The sequence below is a fragment of the Rhinatrema bivittatum genome, chromosome 19, assembly GCF_901001135.1.
Source record: "Rhinatrema bivittatum chromosome 19, aRhiBiv1.1, whole genome shotgun sequence".
NCBI classification, from domain to species: Eukaryota; Metazoa; Chordata; class Amphibia; order Gymnophiona; family Rhinatrematidae; genus Rhinatrema; species Rhinatrema bivittatum.
In genome coordinates, this window is record NC_042633.1 from 7704421 (window position 1) to 7722027 (window position 17607).

Sequence of the window (17607 nt, forward strand, 5' to 3'; positions counted from 1 at the left end):
CCGGATGGTATGCATCCTAGGGTTTTGAAGGAACTCAAAAATGAAATTTCTGATCTATTAGTTTAAATTTGTAGCCTATCATTAAAATCATCCATTGCACCTGAAGACTGGAGGGTGGCCAATGTAACCCCAATATTTAAAAAAGGCTCCAGGGGCGATCCGGGTAACTATAGACCAGTGAGCCTGACTTCAGTGCCAGGAAAAATAGTGGAAACTATTCTCAAGATCAAAATCGTAGAGCATATAGAAAGACATGATTTAATGGGACACAGTCAACATGGATTTACCCAAGGGAAGTCTTGCCTAACAAATCTGCTTCATTTTTTTGAAGGGGTTAATAAACATGTGGATAAAGGTGAACCGGTAGATGTAGTGTATTTGGATTTTCAGAAGGCGTTTGACAAAGTCCCTGATGAGAGGCTTCTACTAAATCTAAAAAGTCATGGGATAATAGGTGATGTCCTTTCGTGAATTACAAACTTGTTAAAAGATAGGAAACAGAGAGTAGGATTAAATGGTCAATTTTCTCAGTGGAAAAGGGTAAACAGTAGAGTGCCTCAGGGATCTGTACTTGGACCGGTGCTTTTCAATATATATATAAATGATCTGGAAAGGAATACGACGAGAGGTTATCAAATTTGCTATGATACAAAATTATTCAGAGTAGTTAAATCACAAGCAGACTGTGATACATTACAGGAGGACCTTGCAAGACTGGAAGATTGGGCATCCAAATGGCAGATGAAATTTAATGTGGACAAGTGCAAGTTGTTGCATATAGGGAAAAATAACCCTTGCTGTAGTTACACGATGTTAGGTTCCATATTAGGAGCTACCACCCAGGAAAAAGGTCTAGGCATCATAGTGGATAATACTTTAAAATCGTCGGCGCAGTGTGCTGCAGCTGTCAAAAAAGCAAACAGAATGTTAGGAATTATTAGGAAGGGAATGGTTAATAGAACGGAAAATGTCATAATGCCTCTGTATCGCTCCATGGTGAGACCGCACCTTGAATACTGTGTACAATTCTGGTCGCCGCATCTCAAAAAAGATATAGTTGCAATGGAGAAGGTACAGAGAAGGGCAACCAAAATGATAAAGGGGATGGAACAGCTCCCCTTTGAGGAAAGGCTGAAAAGGTTAGGGCTGTTCAGTTTGGAGAAGAGACGGCTGAGGGGGGAAATGGTAAAGGACTTTAAGATCATGAGAGGTCTTGAATGAGTAGATGTGACTCGGTTATTTACACTTTCAAATAATAGAAGGACTAGGGGGCATTCCATGAAATTAGCAAGTAGCACATTTAAGACTAATCGGAGAAAATTCTTTTTCACTCAACGCACAATAAAGCTCTGGAATTTGTTGCCAGAGGAGTGGTTAGTGCAGTTAGTGTAGCTGGGTTCAAAAAAGGTTTGGATAAGTTCTTGGAGGAGAAGTCCATTAATGGCTATTAATCAATTATGCTTAGGGAATAGCCACTGCTATTAATTGCATCAGTAGCATGGGTTCTTCTTAGTGTTTGGGTAATTGCCAGGTTCTTGTGGCCTGGTTTTTGGCCTCTGTTGGAAACAGGATGCTGGGCTTGATGGATCCTTGGTCTGACCCAGCATGGCAATTTCTTATGTTCTTATGTTCTTACATAGTCAAGGAACGGAGCCAGATCAGGAGCCAGGAGTCAGCAGAAACGAATCGGAGTCCAACGCAGCAACTAGAGACACAGCGGACCTGTGCGAACCTCGTTGCAAGGCCCTGAAGGAGTCCAGATGCAGGGTTTAAATACCCTGATGGCGTCTGATGTCATCCAAGGCAGAGCTAAGGTTTCCCAGCGCTGGCCCCTTTATGAGGGACTCCTCCTCGCAGATACGTCTAGGGGGCGGCGCTAGCCGCTGCGGATCATCAGCGTCTCTCCCGAGGAGAGCGAGACATTCTGGAAGTGCTGCAGGCCCGAGAAGGCCTCGAAACGGCCCCGAGGTAGGTGGAGGTACTGGGGCACGGCCCGGGACCGTAAAACAATGGGCTTGTGCATAAGAGTGCCTATATCTGTTACACGCCGCGCCGGCGGCCGTCCTGCGCATGGGCCTGTTCAACTTCATGGTTCCACAGCAGGTCCCTGGACGACCTCCCTCGCTGTAGTTGCCAGTCCTGCCAGGCCCCTTCGTCCCGCGGCGGCAGTCGCCGGGCCTACCACTGTGCGCCAGGCCTCACACCAAGGCTCGGCGTGCTCTTCAATGTTAGCCACGGCCCTACGTGCATGGACCGCCCGGACTCATGTACGGCCGAGGGCGGGTCCTAGCTCCGCGGCACCGCCTGATTGATCCCTCGTTATAAGGAAGTTCCTGGCTATGCTTCCATGCCTTGGCAATCGGATCGGTTTGTTCTAAAATTGCCTCTGTGTTGTTCCTGTTCTTGCTTGTTCCCAGTCTCGTTCCAGGATCCTTCTGTTCCAGTTCTGTTCCAGACCTGTTCCAGCATCCTAGTTCCTGCGTCCTGCTTGTTCCTGTGTTCGTCTGTCTGCCTACCCAGGTAGTACCCTAAGAACAAAAGAACATAAGAAAATGCCATACTGGGTCAGACCAAGGGTCCATCAAGCCCAGCATCCTGTTTCTAACAGTAGCCAATCCAGGCCATAAGAACCTGGCAAGTACCCAAACACTAAGTCTATTACATGTTACCATTGCTAATGGCAGTGGCTATTCTCTAAGTGAACTTAATAGCAGGTAATGGACTTCTCCTCCAAGAACTTATCCAATCCTTTTTTAAACACCGCTATACTAACTGCACTAACCACATCCTCTGGCAACAAATTCCAGAGTTTAATTGTGCGTTGAGTGAAAAAGAATTTTCTCCAATTAGTCTTAAATGTGCTACTTGCTAACTTCATGGAATGCCCCCTAGTCTTTCTACTATCCGAAAGAGTAAATAACCGATTCACATCTACCCTATCTAGACCTCTCATAATTTTAAACATCTCTATCATATCCCCCCTCAGCCGTCTCTTCTCCAAGCTGAAAAGTCCTAACCTCTTTAGTCTTTCCTCATAGGGGAGCTGTTCCATTCCCCTTAACATTCTGGTAGCCCTTCTCTGTACCTTCTCCATCGCAATTATATCTTTTTTGAGATAAGGCGACCAGAATTGTACATAGTATTCAAGGTGTGGTCTCACCATGGAGTGAAACAGAGGCATTATGACATTTTCCGTTTTATTCACCATTCCCCTTCTAATAATTCCCAACATTCTGTTTGCTTTTTTGACTGCCGCAGCACACTGAACCAACAATTTCAATGTGTTATCCACTATGACGCCTAGATCTCTTTCTTGGGTTGTAGCACCTAATATGGAACCCAACATTGTGTAATTATAGCATGGGTTATTTTTCCCTATATGCATCACCTTGCACTTATCCACATTAAATTTCATCTGCCATCTGGATGCCCAATTTTCCAGTCTCACAAGGTCTTCCTGCAATTTATCACAATCTGCTTGTGATTTAACTACTCTGAACAATTTTGTGTCATCTGCAAATTTGATTATCTCACTCGTCGTATTTCTTTCCAGATCATTTATAAATATATTGAAAAGTAAGGGACCCAATACAGATCCCTGAGGCACTCCACTGTCCACTCCCTTCCACTTAGAAAATTGTCCATTTAATCCTACTCTCTGTTTCCTGTCTTTTAGCCAGTTTGCAATCCACGAAAGGACATCGCCACCTATCCCATGACTTTTTACTTTTCCTAGAAGCCTCTCATGAGGAACTTTGTCAAACGCCTTCTGAAAATCCAAGTATACTACATCTACCAGTTCACCTTTATCCACGTGTTTATTAACTCCTTCAAAAAAGTGAAGCAGATTTGTGAGGCAAGACTTGCCCTGGGTAAAGCCATGCTGACATTGTTCTGACTTCAGCTCACTCCTGACCTGCCTGTTTGCCTGCTGCCTGCCTCAAGACCTCAGCCTGCGTTTAACCTAATCTGACCTCCGGTTCCTGACCCCTGCTTTGCTGACCATTCCTCGGACTGACCTCTGGATCTTGACCTTTGCCTGCCTGACCTTGTCTCCAGATTCTGGCTCTGTTCCTCGCCTTGTCATCACCACCTCTGTTCTGGTTCTCTGTGTTCCAACCAGCCTCCAACTCTGAACCCGATCACGCTCCCCCTGTGTCCGTGGGCACGCCGGACTTCCATTCTCTCAGGAGACCCTGCGAGGCCCACCTAAGTCCAAGCGGCCTGGGTCCCTACGGGCTCCTCCCAGGGGGCTTCCAGTGGTGAAGCTCTACATAGCCTCTGTCTCCTCCAGTGCGCTGCTCCCTGGGGGCAGTTACCTCCTGTTCCCTTTCAGGAGATGTCATTCACTGCCCCAGGACAAGGGTCCACCTCCGAGTGCAACAATATCAGGTATAAAGCCTGTTGTGATTATAGTGCTCAGTCATAAGAGAAATAGATATTATTTATTTTATTTATCTACTTTATAAAATGTTATATATTGCCTGTAAAACAGGATATCCAAGTGGTTTACAAATAAAAAACATACATAATAAACCATATGCATAAAAAGTTTAGTTTTTGGACAATACAAGACTGGTAAGACAGAGCTTTAAGCCAGCTAACCATAGTAAAAATAGCCTGCACAAAACTGGAAAAATGTCCATCTGCCAAGAGTTAACAATCAAAGGCGTGTGAAAACAGTCAGGTTTTTACTTCTTTTGAAATTTTAATTAACTTCTGCTCCAACATCCATAAGCAGAGTGTTCCAAAGGAAAGGTACATGATAAGAAAACGTGCAATCCTTTGTAATTTCCAATCTAACAGAGGAAGGAGGAAGTTGAAGAAAGCAGTTTTAGGAGGAGTGCAGACTACAGGAAGGTAAATAAGGAACCAGGAGTTTTGAGAGTTAGAGAAGAAAACCGGAATGAAGGAATCAAAAGGACAAAGGATTCTGAATTTCATTCAATAGGATATAGGTAGCCAGTGAAGAGACTGTAAAATTGGAGTGTCATGTTCTTTCTTTTTTAGACCATAAATATGTTTTGCTGACATATTTTGGAGAACTTGTAAGCATTTTAGTTGATATTGTGGCAGACCCAAGAGAAGAGAGTTACACTAGTCAAACCTTGAGATAACAAATGTGTACTGGATGTGGACCCTTAGTCCGGAGCGAAGGATGATAACCCACTGAGGATCAGCCCAGATGAACTCGTCTCCGGAAGGTGGTATGGGCGACAGCCCTATAGAAGAGAAAGTCCCACAGCACCGCCAGGAGGCCCTCTGAGGAGTGAATAGCCTGGAAGCGTCAGGAAGCCCCCGAGGAGCGGGTACTACAGACGTTCCAATAGATATCGGGTACTATGAAGGAACAAACCGGTCTGAGGGTCTGAGACAGGTGGAGAAAGGCAGAGACGGGCCCAACTGGAACTCTGAGGCTGGTAGCAAGGTGCGAGGTCGGAGTCCAGGCAGAAGATCTGGGGCCGGTAGCAAGGCTCGGAGTCAGAGTCCAGGCAGAAGATCCGGGTCCAGCAGCAAGGTGCGGAGTCGGGGTTCAGGACAAGGTCAGGGTGGGCAGCAGACAGAAGAAAACCAAAAACCAGTCTGAAGTCAAGTCAGGAGAGAAAACAGCAAAGGCAAGGCAGGTAACACCACAGGGACGTAGTTGCAAGGCGTCTTGTAGGTGCAAGGGAGAGGTTCAAATCTCTCTGGTTGATAAAGTCATCTTCCGGGGCCGGCCTGGTTTTCGAGCCGCAGCCCCTTTAAGAGGCGGAGCCTGCCACACTCTCCCCGATGCTGCCTGCAGGGACGCCGGGGAAGTCGCGCCGCGGCCCGCGCACCATCCGCCGCGTCGGGGGGGTCCTCCGCTCCAGCGAACCACCGAAGGTAGGGGTCCTGGCAGGGGGCTACTGCGGCCAGGTATCACAATAGTACCCCCTGTCTTACGCTCCCTCCTGGAAGGACCTGGTTTACCAGGATGTGTTAGATGAAAGTGCAGAAGTAAAGTCTTATCCAAGATGTTCACTGATGTTTCCCATGAGTTCTCCTCTGAACCAAAGCCTTCCCAAGCAATCAGATATTCCCACCATCTGTGGTTACGATGGACGTCAAGAATCTCCTGTATTTGATAGATTGGATCATCATCCGATTCAACAGCCGAAGGTCGAGGTGGAGCAGCTTGGAACAAAGAGGAAATCAACGGTTTCAGCAAGGAGACATGGAAGGAATTAGGGATTCGAAGACTGGCTGGAAGCCGTAAATGATAGGTTATGGGTCCCAGGTGTTTACTGATGAAGAAAGGTCCAATGTACCTGGGAGCGAGCTTCATGGACGGAACCCTGAGGTGTATATGGCGCGTACTGAGCCAAACTCGGTCTCCCGTGTTAAACAGTGGAGAATGTCGACGATGTTTGTCCGTCATCCACTTAGTAGTTTCAGCAGCATGTAGAAGTCTAGCGTTGGTAACCTCCTATAGCTCATACAGCTGTTGTGCTGAAAGGTGGGCCACTGGGGAGGCGACGGAAAGTGGTTGAGGAAGGGGAAGCCGTGGCTGCTGGCCATAGACAACCTGGAATGGAGAATTCCCAGTAGCCGAGTGTGCATAGGAATTATGCGAAAATTCGGCCCAGGGTAAGACCATGGACCAATCATCTTGGTGGTCATTCACAAATAGACGTAGGAACATCTTCAATCCTCTGTTGATCCGTTCAGCCTGCCCATTCCCTTGGGGGTGAAAGGCTGTGGTAAAGACTAACTGTACTCCAAATTTCCTGCACAGTGCACCCCAGTATTTGGCACTAAATCGTGGGCCTCTGTCAGATGTTATGTGGAGTGGAAGACCATGAAGGTGGAATACATGTAGAGAGAAGAGCCCTGCTAACTCAGGGGCGGATGGTAATTTGGGCAATGGGACAAAGTGCGCCATCTTTGAAAATCGGTCGACCACAACCCATATTACCTGATTCCCGGAAGAAGGAAGGAGATTCACCTCAAAATCAGTGGATATATGGGTCCAGGGTTCTTGAGGCGGTGGAAGGGGTTGGAGGAGGCCCCATGGCTGGCCAGGTGACGGTTTTTGTTGGGCACACTTCGGGCAAGAATCAACATAGGCATGCACATCCCGACTCATATGGGGCCACCAATAGTAGCGAGATAATAGTCCCAAGGTACACGCTCTTTCAGGATGGCCAGCAGTAAGGGACTCATGTGCCCAGGAAAGAACTTTGGGACGAAGGTGAAGGGGAACCACCGTCTTCCCTGGTGGTGCCGTATCTGTAGTGGCAAGTACCACCTTAGCTGGATCTATAATATAGGTAAGGGTTTCTTGCCTGTCCTCCATCTCGTATAACCTGGAAAGGGCGTCTGCACGAGCATTCCTGGTTGCCGGGCAATAGAGTAACACAAAATCAAAGCGGCTGAAGAATAACGACCAGCGGGCTTGGCATGGATTCAACCGTTGCGCCTTGCCAAAGTATTCTAAGTTTTTATGGTCTGTGTAGACCGTAATTGTGTGTTGCGCCCCCTCCAGCCATTGCCTCCATTCCTCGAAAGCCATTGTTAAAGCCAACAACTCCTTATCCCCAATACGTAGTTCTTCTCGGCCTGAGAAAATTTGCGGGAGAAGTAAGAGCAGGGGAGTAGTGTTCCTTGATAGGAGTGTTGACTAAGTACTGCCCCTACTGCAACGTCGAAGGCGTCTACCTCCACAATGAATGGCTGAGTGGGATCTGGGTAATGGAGACAGGGTTCCTGCAGAAATGCTGTCTTGAGTCTCTCGAAGGCCTGTACAGCCTCGCTGGGCCAATTCCTGGGATCCGCTCCCTTCTTGGTCAGAGCTATGATGGGTGCCATTATGTGCGAATATTGGGGAATGAAATTCATGTAAAAATTGGCAAAGCCAAGAAAGCGTTGTAATGCATGGAGTCCCACTGGTTGCGGCCACTCCCGGATGCTAGCTAACTTATCCTGGTCCATTCGGAAGCCAGTGGTGGAGACAATGAAGCCCAGGAATGGTAAAGATTGCTTTTCGAAAAGGCATTTTTCCAGCTTTACAAATAACCGTTTTTCTCTTAGGCGTTGAAGAACTCGTCGGACATCTGTGCAATGGGCGGCCAAACTCTTGGAATAGATTAGAACATTATCAAGATAAATGATTACTCCTTTATGCAACATGTCCCGAAATACTTCATTCATTAAATTTTGAAATATCGCAGACGCATTGCATAGTCTAACAGAATCACAAGATATTCATAGCTGCTCAACACCGCGACCGTAGACCTGCGCGACCGACGCCGGAGCCCCACCGGGGGAAGGTCAGGTCAGTACTCGGCCTCCCCACCTGGGGGACCCCGACGCCAGCCACACGCTCCGAGGCCTAATCCGCCCAAAGAAACGCGGCGAAAAAAGACAAAAAAACCGCGAACCGCGCCACGTCCCGCCCAAAACCAGAAGCCAGCCAACCAGCTACAGCCCGGCTGGGCTTTAAAACAAGGCTGCAGGCGCCATTTCGCTCCTGCTCAACACCGCGACCATAGACCTGCGCGACCGGCGCCGGAGCCCCACCGGGGGAAGGTCAGGTCAGTACTCGGCCTCCCCACCCGGGGGACCCCGACGCCAGCCGCACGCTCCGAGGCCTAATCTGCCCAAAGAAACGCAGCGAAAAAAGACAAAAAAACCGCGAACCGCGCCAAGTCCCGCCCAAAACCAGAAGCCAGCCAACCAGCTACAGCCCGGCTGGGCTTTAAAACAAGGCTGCAGGCGCCATTTCGCTCCTGCTCAACACCGCGACCGTAGACCTGTGCGACCGGCGCCGGAGCCCCACCGGGGGAAGGTCAGGTCAGTACTCGGCCTCCCCACCCGGGGGACCCCGACGCCAGCCGCACGCTCCGAGGCCTAATCCGCCCAAAGAAACGCGGCGAAAAAAGACAAAAAAACCGCGAACCGCGCCAAGTCCCGCCCAAAACCAGAAACCAGCCAACCAGCTACAGCCCGGCTGGGCTTTAAAACAAGGCTGCAGGCGCCATTTCGCTCCTGCTCAACACCGCGACCGTAGACCTGTGCGACCGGCGCCGGAGCCCCACCGGGGGAAGGTCTGGTCAGTACTCGGCCTCCCCACCCGGGGGACCCCATCGCCAGCCGCACGCTCCGAGGCCTAATCCGCCCAAAGAAACGCGGCGAAAAAAGACAAAAAAACCGCGAACCGCGCCAAGTCCCGCCCAAAACCAGAAGCCAGCCAACCAGCTACAGCCCGGCTGGGCTTCAAATCTACGCCCTGTTAGGCGTCGCGCACCGAAGGAGCACGACAGAGGGGCCTGCCCCTTTGTGTGCCCCTTCGTGTGAACCTGAGATATAACAAGAAACCACCGACACCAAACGGCTCTGCCACCCAACCCTCCACAACCGAATCACACAACGTCAGCTCCACCCAAGCATTCGTCCAGGGACTCCATTATCCAGGCTTCATTCACACATCTGCTTTTTCAACACTCCTCCAGACTGCCCAGCATCCAGCAATCATCCAGACCCTCCAGCAATCATCCAGACCCTCCAGCAATCATCCAGACTCTTCAGCAATCATCCAGACTCTCAAGCATACAGCATCCAGCAATCATCCAGACTCTCCAGCATACAGCACCCAGCAATCATCCAGTCTCTCCAGCATACAGCACCCAGCAATCATCCAGTCTCTCCAGCAATCATCCAGACTCTCCAGCAATCATCCAGACTCTCTAGCAATCATCCAGACTCTCAAGCATACAGCATCCAGCAATCATCCAGACTCTCCAGCAATCATCCAGACCCTCCAGCAATCATCCAGACTCTCCAGCAATCATCCAGACTCTCAAGCATACAGCATCCAGCAATCATCCAAACTCAGAAAGCACACAAAACCTACAATACATCACATTGCACGACAACAAAGGATTATACCAATAATGATATCTCCAATTACGCAATTCCTAGGACTCTCTCTGTTTACCTTAACCCTATTCAACGCACAGTCTCTTACCAAAAAAATGGACATCCTCAGTGACTATCTCATAGAAGTTAACCCAGATATCTGTGCTATCACAGAGACATGGCTAAAACACACAGATACTGTACTCACAAATCAGCTTCCCATGCAATCCTACAACCTATTCTCTGTCCCCCAGGCCCAAAAAAAGAGGTGGAGGACTCCTCCTTGCAGCAAAAAAAAGGTCTAAGTATAACTTTACAACTTACGAACACCTCCACCAAAATAGAATTCTCCCTCTTTAAATCAGAACAAATCCAACTAGCATTAGTTTACGCCCCACCAGGAACCTTAGAATTGGATCCCTCACCGCTGATCGAACTTATAGCCAAACATATAATCACAGACAAACCTGCAATAATCCTCAGAGACTTTAATTTACATGTAGATGCTACTACACAATCCATCAACTGCCAAACAGTCCTCTCCTCACTCAACCATTTGGGCTTTACGCAAATCATCAACAGTCCTACCCACAAGGCAGGCCATACTTTGGACCTTATTTTCATTAATGAACCCTTTACCATTCACACCAACCCCACTTGTTCTCCAGTTCCCTGGTCTGACCACAGAGTCATCCACACAACCCTTAAGATCAACAACCCACCACCTCAAGTCGCTACCAAATCCACCATCCACTTCAGGAAACCATGCTCTCCAGACACACTCAGCGAAAAGATGTCCGAAGCACTAAACCAACTAGACCTTACAGACGCAATAACTGCAACCACCTCATGGATCACTATCAACAATAAAATCGCAGATCAAATCTGCCCACCTTCAACCAAAACCATACAACCCACATTAGACAATAGAAAACCCTGGTTTACCCCAGAACTTAAATCACTAAAGCAATCGCTAAGAAAAAATGAACAAAGCTGGAGAAAAAACCCAACCACTTCGACACATGCCATCTACAAATCCCTCCTCAACACTTACAGGAATACTATCCTTAGAACAAAGAGAGAATTCTACGCAAAAAAAATCCACAACTTCATTTTCGACTCAAAGGCTCTTTTCTCATATGTCTCCTCTCTAACCAAACCATCTCCTCCCACCATCCCAGACCACCAAGCTCTCAACAAAGCAAACGAACTCGCCGACTACTTTAAGACAAAAATCACCAACCTTACACATTCAATCACAACCAACAGCTCCACCCAAACATACCACCTAACAGCCCTGCCGCAACAAAACACATGCCTGGATTCATTCGAGCTCACTTCTTCACTGGAGATAGAAAATACACTCAAGAAACTCAAACCATCCTCCCATCCATCAGACCCATTACCAACAAATCTCCTCATAGCCATACCAAACACCATCTCAAAACCAATTGCAGAAATTATTAACTCATCCCTTTCTCAAGGTCTAGTTCCCAATCAGTTAAAATTGGCAATCCTCAAACCACTACTAAAAAAACCAAACGCCTCTCCATCGGACCCAGCTAACTTTTGACCTATCGCTAACTTACCACTCATTGCCAAACTGATGGAGAAAATTGTCAACAAGCAACTGTCAGAATACCTGGAAGATCATAATATTCTATCCCCGGCTCAATATGGTTTCCGAAAACGCCTAAACACCAAATCTCTATTACTATCTCTCACTGACACCATCCTCATTAACTTGGAGAAAAAACAATCGTACCTGCTTGTTCTTCTTGATCTTTCTGCTGCGTTTGACACGGTAAAACACACAATACTTATAGACCAACTTGCCAATATAGGGATCAAAGGCACAGCTCTAAGATGGTTCCAGTCCTTCTTAAGCAACAGATTCTACAAAGTTAGAATAAACAACAAAGAATCGCATCCAGTCCTCACAGATCTAGGAGTCCCACAAGGTTCCTCACTTTCACCCACCCTCTTCAATATCTACCTCTTCCCTCTCTGCCACCTACTCTCAAACCTCAAGCTTACACACTACCTCTATGCAGACGACATACAAATCCTTCTCCCGATTTCAGAATCCCTTGAAAAAACCATCACATACTGGAACGAATGCCTACAGCCGATTAAAAACATTCTCTCAAACCTCAACCTAATATTGAATGACAATAAAACCGAAATGCTCATTGTCTCCCAGGATCCCCTTACAATCTCATCAAACCTCTCTCCTAACTCAAATAGCAAGTTCTCACCCGACGTCAGAGACCTTGGAGCCTGGCTAGACAACCATCTAAACCTAAAAAAGTTCGTAAACACTACCACTGAGGACTGCTTTTACAAACTGCAAGTCCTTAAAAAACTTAAACCCCTCCTCTACTTCTCGGACTTCAGGCTCGTACTGCAATCCATCATACTATCAAAGCTCAACTATTGCAACTCCCTTCTGCTAGGTCTACCCTTCAACACCATCAAACCATTACAGATGGTACAGAATTCCGCTGCTAGAATCCTCACAAGTTCTAACAAAAAAGACCATATCACCCCAATCCTTCGTAACTTACATTGGCTTCCCATCAAATATAGGATACTCTATAAGATACTCACAATAGTACACAAAGCAATATACAATCTGGCTCCTATCATGCTAAGCACTCAACTTCAACCGCATACATCTTCTAGACCAATTAGAAGCGCATACAAAGGAACACTGCATGTCCCACAAGTAAAATCAGCATTGAGCAAACGAGCATTATCTTCAGCTGGACCCCACCAGTGGAACGCTCTCCCCCCAGATCTAAGACTAGAACCCAGTCATCAAGAGTTCAAAAAAAGACTGAAGACCTGGCTTTTCCAACAAGCCTTCCCAGATTCTCAATGATACTTAGACAAGAGGACTTCCTAAATAATAGTATCCCTAAATTATCGACATCTCACCAATTCCTACTATCAGGACTCCACAACTGCTCAATCAATTTTTGAATCCATAAGTTCACTATATTACTCTTATTGTATCTATATGGTAGATTTGACACGTCATCTCTACTATGTTAAATAGTTAAATTGTATGTACATATTATATTATATTATATTTATTATTACTATGTTAAATTGACATCCGGTTTTATTGTTCCTTATGTTCTACAGTTCTATGTAAAGCCCCCATCCGCTGTTGGGCAGTTCATCGTTTTATGTAAACCGGAGTGATTTGTAATTCCCACAAGAACTTCGGTATATAAAAATTAAAAATAAATAAATAAATAAATAAATAGTGACCGTCGTGTATATTAAACGCGGTCTTCCATTCATCTCCCGGTTTTATACGGACCAGGTTGAATGCACCACGCAAATCTAGTTTAGAAAATGCTCTGGCTCCGTGAATGCATTCTAATAGTTCTGGAATAGGATATCGATCCTTGCGCGTTATTGCATTGAGTCCCCTGTAGTCAATGCATGGTCTCAATGACCCGTCCTTATTAGGAACAAAAAAGAAGCCCGCACTAGCCGGAGACGTAGAGGGATGGATGAACCCCAGTTCGAGATTCTCTTTGATATATTGGGGACATGGCATGTGATTCCGGGCCAGATAGTGTTTAAACCCGCTCTCTAGGTGGACTAGTATTAGGTAGCAAGTCGATGGCACAGTCAAATGTATTGTGTGCTGGGAGGATCTCCGCCTTTTCTTTGGAGAAGACATCTGAAAAGTCTGCGTACTGAGGAGGCATTTGAAGTTTAGTGGCGGCTAGTTGAATCTTAGATTGCGGTCTCTGATCTAGACAAGTGGTGAAACATTCCGAACTCCAAGCTGTGATCTGAAGAGTCTTCCAGTCAATGATCGATGAGTGTCTTTGTAACCAGGGGAGGCCCAGTACCACTGGGTGGACCGATTTTTCCAGAATGAAGAAGGATATCTCCTCCTTATCGAGGATCCCCATATGGAGAGTTATTGGGGCTGTACAGGCAGTGACTTGACCTGGAAGATTCTCCCCCTGGATGGAGGAGATGAATAAGGGTGACTTGCGGTGAAGTACCGGTATTTGCAGCTGATGGACCAGTTCCTCTAGGATGAAATTTCCTCCTGACCCTGAATTGATGAGGGCCAAGGTCGTGAGGGATCCTTGGAAATAATGTAGCGTAACTGGAACAGTACAGTGAGGAGCGAGATTGCTCCCTAGGGTCAGCTCCTCAATGATGCCTAGGTCTGATAGTTTCCCGGACGTTCAGGGCATTGAGCAGTAGATGTCCCTTGTTTCCGCAGTAAAAACAAAGTCCCATCCTCCTTCGGCACTGCTTTTCCTCTGTAGTCAGGTGGCTCCTCCCCAACTGCATGGGCTCCTCCCTACCCTCTGATGATGTCTCTGAAGTGGTTGGGGTAACCATGGGATGGGAGAAGGTAGGGGCCAAAGGAACCATACGCTGGGCTGATCTCGATTCTTTGGCCCGCTGTTGTAGTCGCCGGTCGATACGGCCCGCTAGGTCAATCAGTGCCTCCAGGGTCATCTGGAATCTCCCGTGCTGCTAACTCATCTTTAATGCGGGGAGACAATCCCTCCAGGAAGATACCTCGTAGGAAATCTGTACGCCATCCCAGCTCGGACGCCAAGGTATGAAACTCCACTGTGAAATCGGCCAACGTGCATGTGCCTTGACGAAGGTTTAGGAGTTCTGAGGAAGCTGTAGACAGACGACCAGGCTCATCAACTACTTGGCGGAAGGTCTGGACAAATCGAGGCAAGTCACCCAAAATTGAGTCTCCACGTTCTCAGAGGGGAGATGACCAGGCTAGGGCTTTCCCATCTAACAAGGAAATAATGAATGAAGTCTTCACATGATCCGTTGGGAATTGTTGTTCCTGCAAGGAGAACCTAATGAAACAATGGTTCAGGAACCCTCGACACTGGCTTCTCCTGCAAATCGGGGTGGAGCAGGCATGTGTGTCACTGAAGTTGGAGTACTCAGAATCATTGGAGGAGGGACAGCAGCTTCTGCTCCACGAACCGAATCAAGGCGGCTTACCAAGCGTTCAATGGTGGCAGTCAAAGTCTCTAGACACTGCTGCTGCTGCTGTTGCTGCTGCCGCTGCTGCATAAGTTGTTGAGCCAGGCCTGGAATAGCCTGGAGGCCAGTCAAATCCACCGGGTCCATGGCCTTGCAACCTGTACTGGATGTGGACCCTTAGTCCGGAGCGAAGGATAATAACCCACCGAGGATCAGCCCTGATGAACTCGTCTCTGGAAGGTGGTATGGGCGACAGCCCTATAGAAGAGAAAGTCCCACAGCACTGCCAGGAGGCCCTCTGAGGAGCGGATAGCCTGGAAGCGCCCGGAAGCCCCCGAGGAGAGGGTACTACAGACGTTCCTATAGATATCGGGTACTATGAAGGAACAGACCGGTCCGAGGGTCTGAGACAGGTGGAGAAAGGCAGAGACGGGCCCAACCGGAACTCTGAGGCTGGTAGCAAGGTGCGAGGTCAGAGTCCAGGCAGAAGATCCAGGGCGGGCAGCAAGGCGTGGAGTCGGAGTCCGGGCAGAAGATCCGGGGCCAGCAGCAAGGTGCGGAGTCAGAGTCCAGGCAGAAGATCCAGGGCCAGCAGCAAGGTGAGGAGTCAGGGTCCAGGACAAGGTCAGGGCGGGCAGCAGACAGAAGAAAACCAAAAACCAGTCCGAAGTCAAGCCAGGAGAGAAAACAGCAAAGGCAAGGCAGGTAGCACCATAGGGACCTTGTTGCAAGGTGTCTTGTAGGTCCCAGGGAGAGGTTTAAAACTCCCTGGTTGATGACGTCATCTTCCGGGGCCGGCCTGGTTTTTGCGCCGTGGCCCCTTTAAGGGGCGGAGCCTGCCACGCTCTCCCCGATGCTGCCTGCAGGGACGCCGGGGAAGTCGCGCCGCGTGCCGACCGCCGCGTCTGGTGGGTCCCCCGCTCCGGAGAACCACCGAAGGTAGGGGTACTAGCCGGGGGCTACCGCGGCCACGTATTGCAACAAAATGCATGTGTAAGCAATTTAAGATCAAGGTAATCTAAAAGCTGATGAAGCAATCAAATATACAAAGAAAGTATGATTTCTGTATAATACAGGAAATATAAGAAACCATAAACAGTTTTGACTCAATCAAGACACAGGACTTGATGCGCACGTGCGCATGTAGGAGCGTATGTTATAAAATAGCTCTGGTATGTGTATGTGTGCATCTAATTTTGCAAGTGGGCATGGTAAAGTCGTGTTTCAGTTTTGCAAGTGGGGGAATTTTATAACAGGCAAGTATCCACGCCATGATCAGTTTCACCAGTTCGTTTGCCCATTCTCCAGCTCGGTCCTCCAGACCTCCCTGGTTCATTAGCCTGCATACCTGCCCAGTTAACCCAGACACCTAAAACACCTCAAAGATGCTTGCAAAGAGTTTTATTTACACTTAGACATCCTCATTAGCAGAAGTAAGGTCATGCGGCACTAGAACTGGGTGTGTACCCAGGTGCATACGTACTTACCCACTCATCTCTTGGCCCTATTCTGGCATGCCCACATCACGCCCCGCCCTTTTTTTCTCTGAAGTGAGATATTCATGCATTGGGGCTTGTACATGCATGTGTTCTACATGTGCCGACTTCTCATGATTGTGGCGCATGCACAAGTTTTAAAATTGACCTTCAAGAGAGGAGATTACATCTTTGAGAATGATAACATTACCTAACATAATGGGCTGAGGAAGTAACAGAGAACATTCATGTTGAGAAATCCAAATAGCTTCTGATTTAGAAGGGTTCACCTTTAACTTATGGAGGAGGAGCCAGTTTGCAATCAGATGGAAACAATTATTAAAGATGCTATAGAATATGATGTTTTAGTATTTAAATATGCAGCTATCTGGATATCATCGGCATATAGAGAGAGCCTAAACCCAAAATTCTGAATCAAAGTAGGAAGTGATGAATTGAAAAAATTAAAATAAACAGTTAAAAAAAAGATGGGAATATTTGAGGTCAAGATATTGAAAATGTTATTCTTCTTCTTAATGTAACTGTAAAGTTGTAAAATGGAGATAGCTTTGTTTCTTTATGTTTCTGTACAAAGTGATAATCCTTTGTAAATTTTTTGTTTAAATTGATAAAAAATAAAATATTAAAAAAAAAAAAAAAAAAAAAAAAAAGATGGGTAAGATAGAACCTTGTGTATGGTGTTGTAATTTTAGTATGTTTTGAAGATAAATTTATGATTGCGTTCCAAATTTTAAAAAATCCAGGGGAGAGTATAGAGAACTCTGTGAGTTCCTACTAAGGGGAATAGTCCAACTTTATAGGCGGAAAAGATATAGTATAAGAGCAGGTGTTAGTTCCCCCATGAGGAAGTCTGAGATGATGAGCTCCTGCCACCATCTTAAGTTGTGGAATCTTTAGTTGACCATCCCAGGAATTGCATGTTCCTTTTGCTCTTCCTCTTTGCTTTATTTTCTAGGGAAGGTCCCTGGGGTCTCTTTGATTGAGACAAGGATAAAGAAAGAAGACAGGATACCTGTATTTATTATGATTTTGGAAACCTTTTATTTTGAAGTGGGATATTTTTCCTTCTTTCCTGCCTTTTATTTGGTTTCCCCTTTTTTTTTTTTTGAGAACTTTCTATTTTGTTCTTTGCCTGAGTACCCTAAGGCCCACGACTTAATTCTTTAACATTAGAGGAAGTGATGTCTCTCACGGAGAGAGAACCATAGAACCATTAGTGTCTTCATGGAGG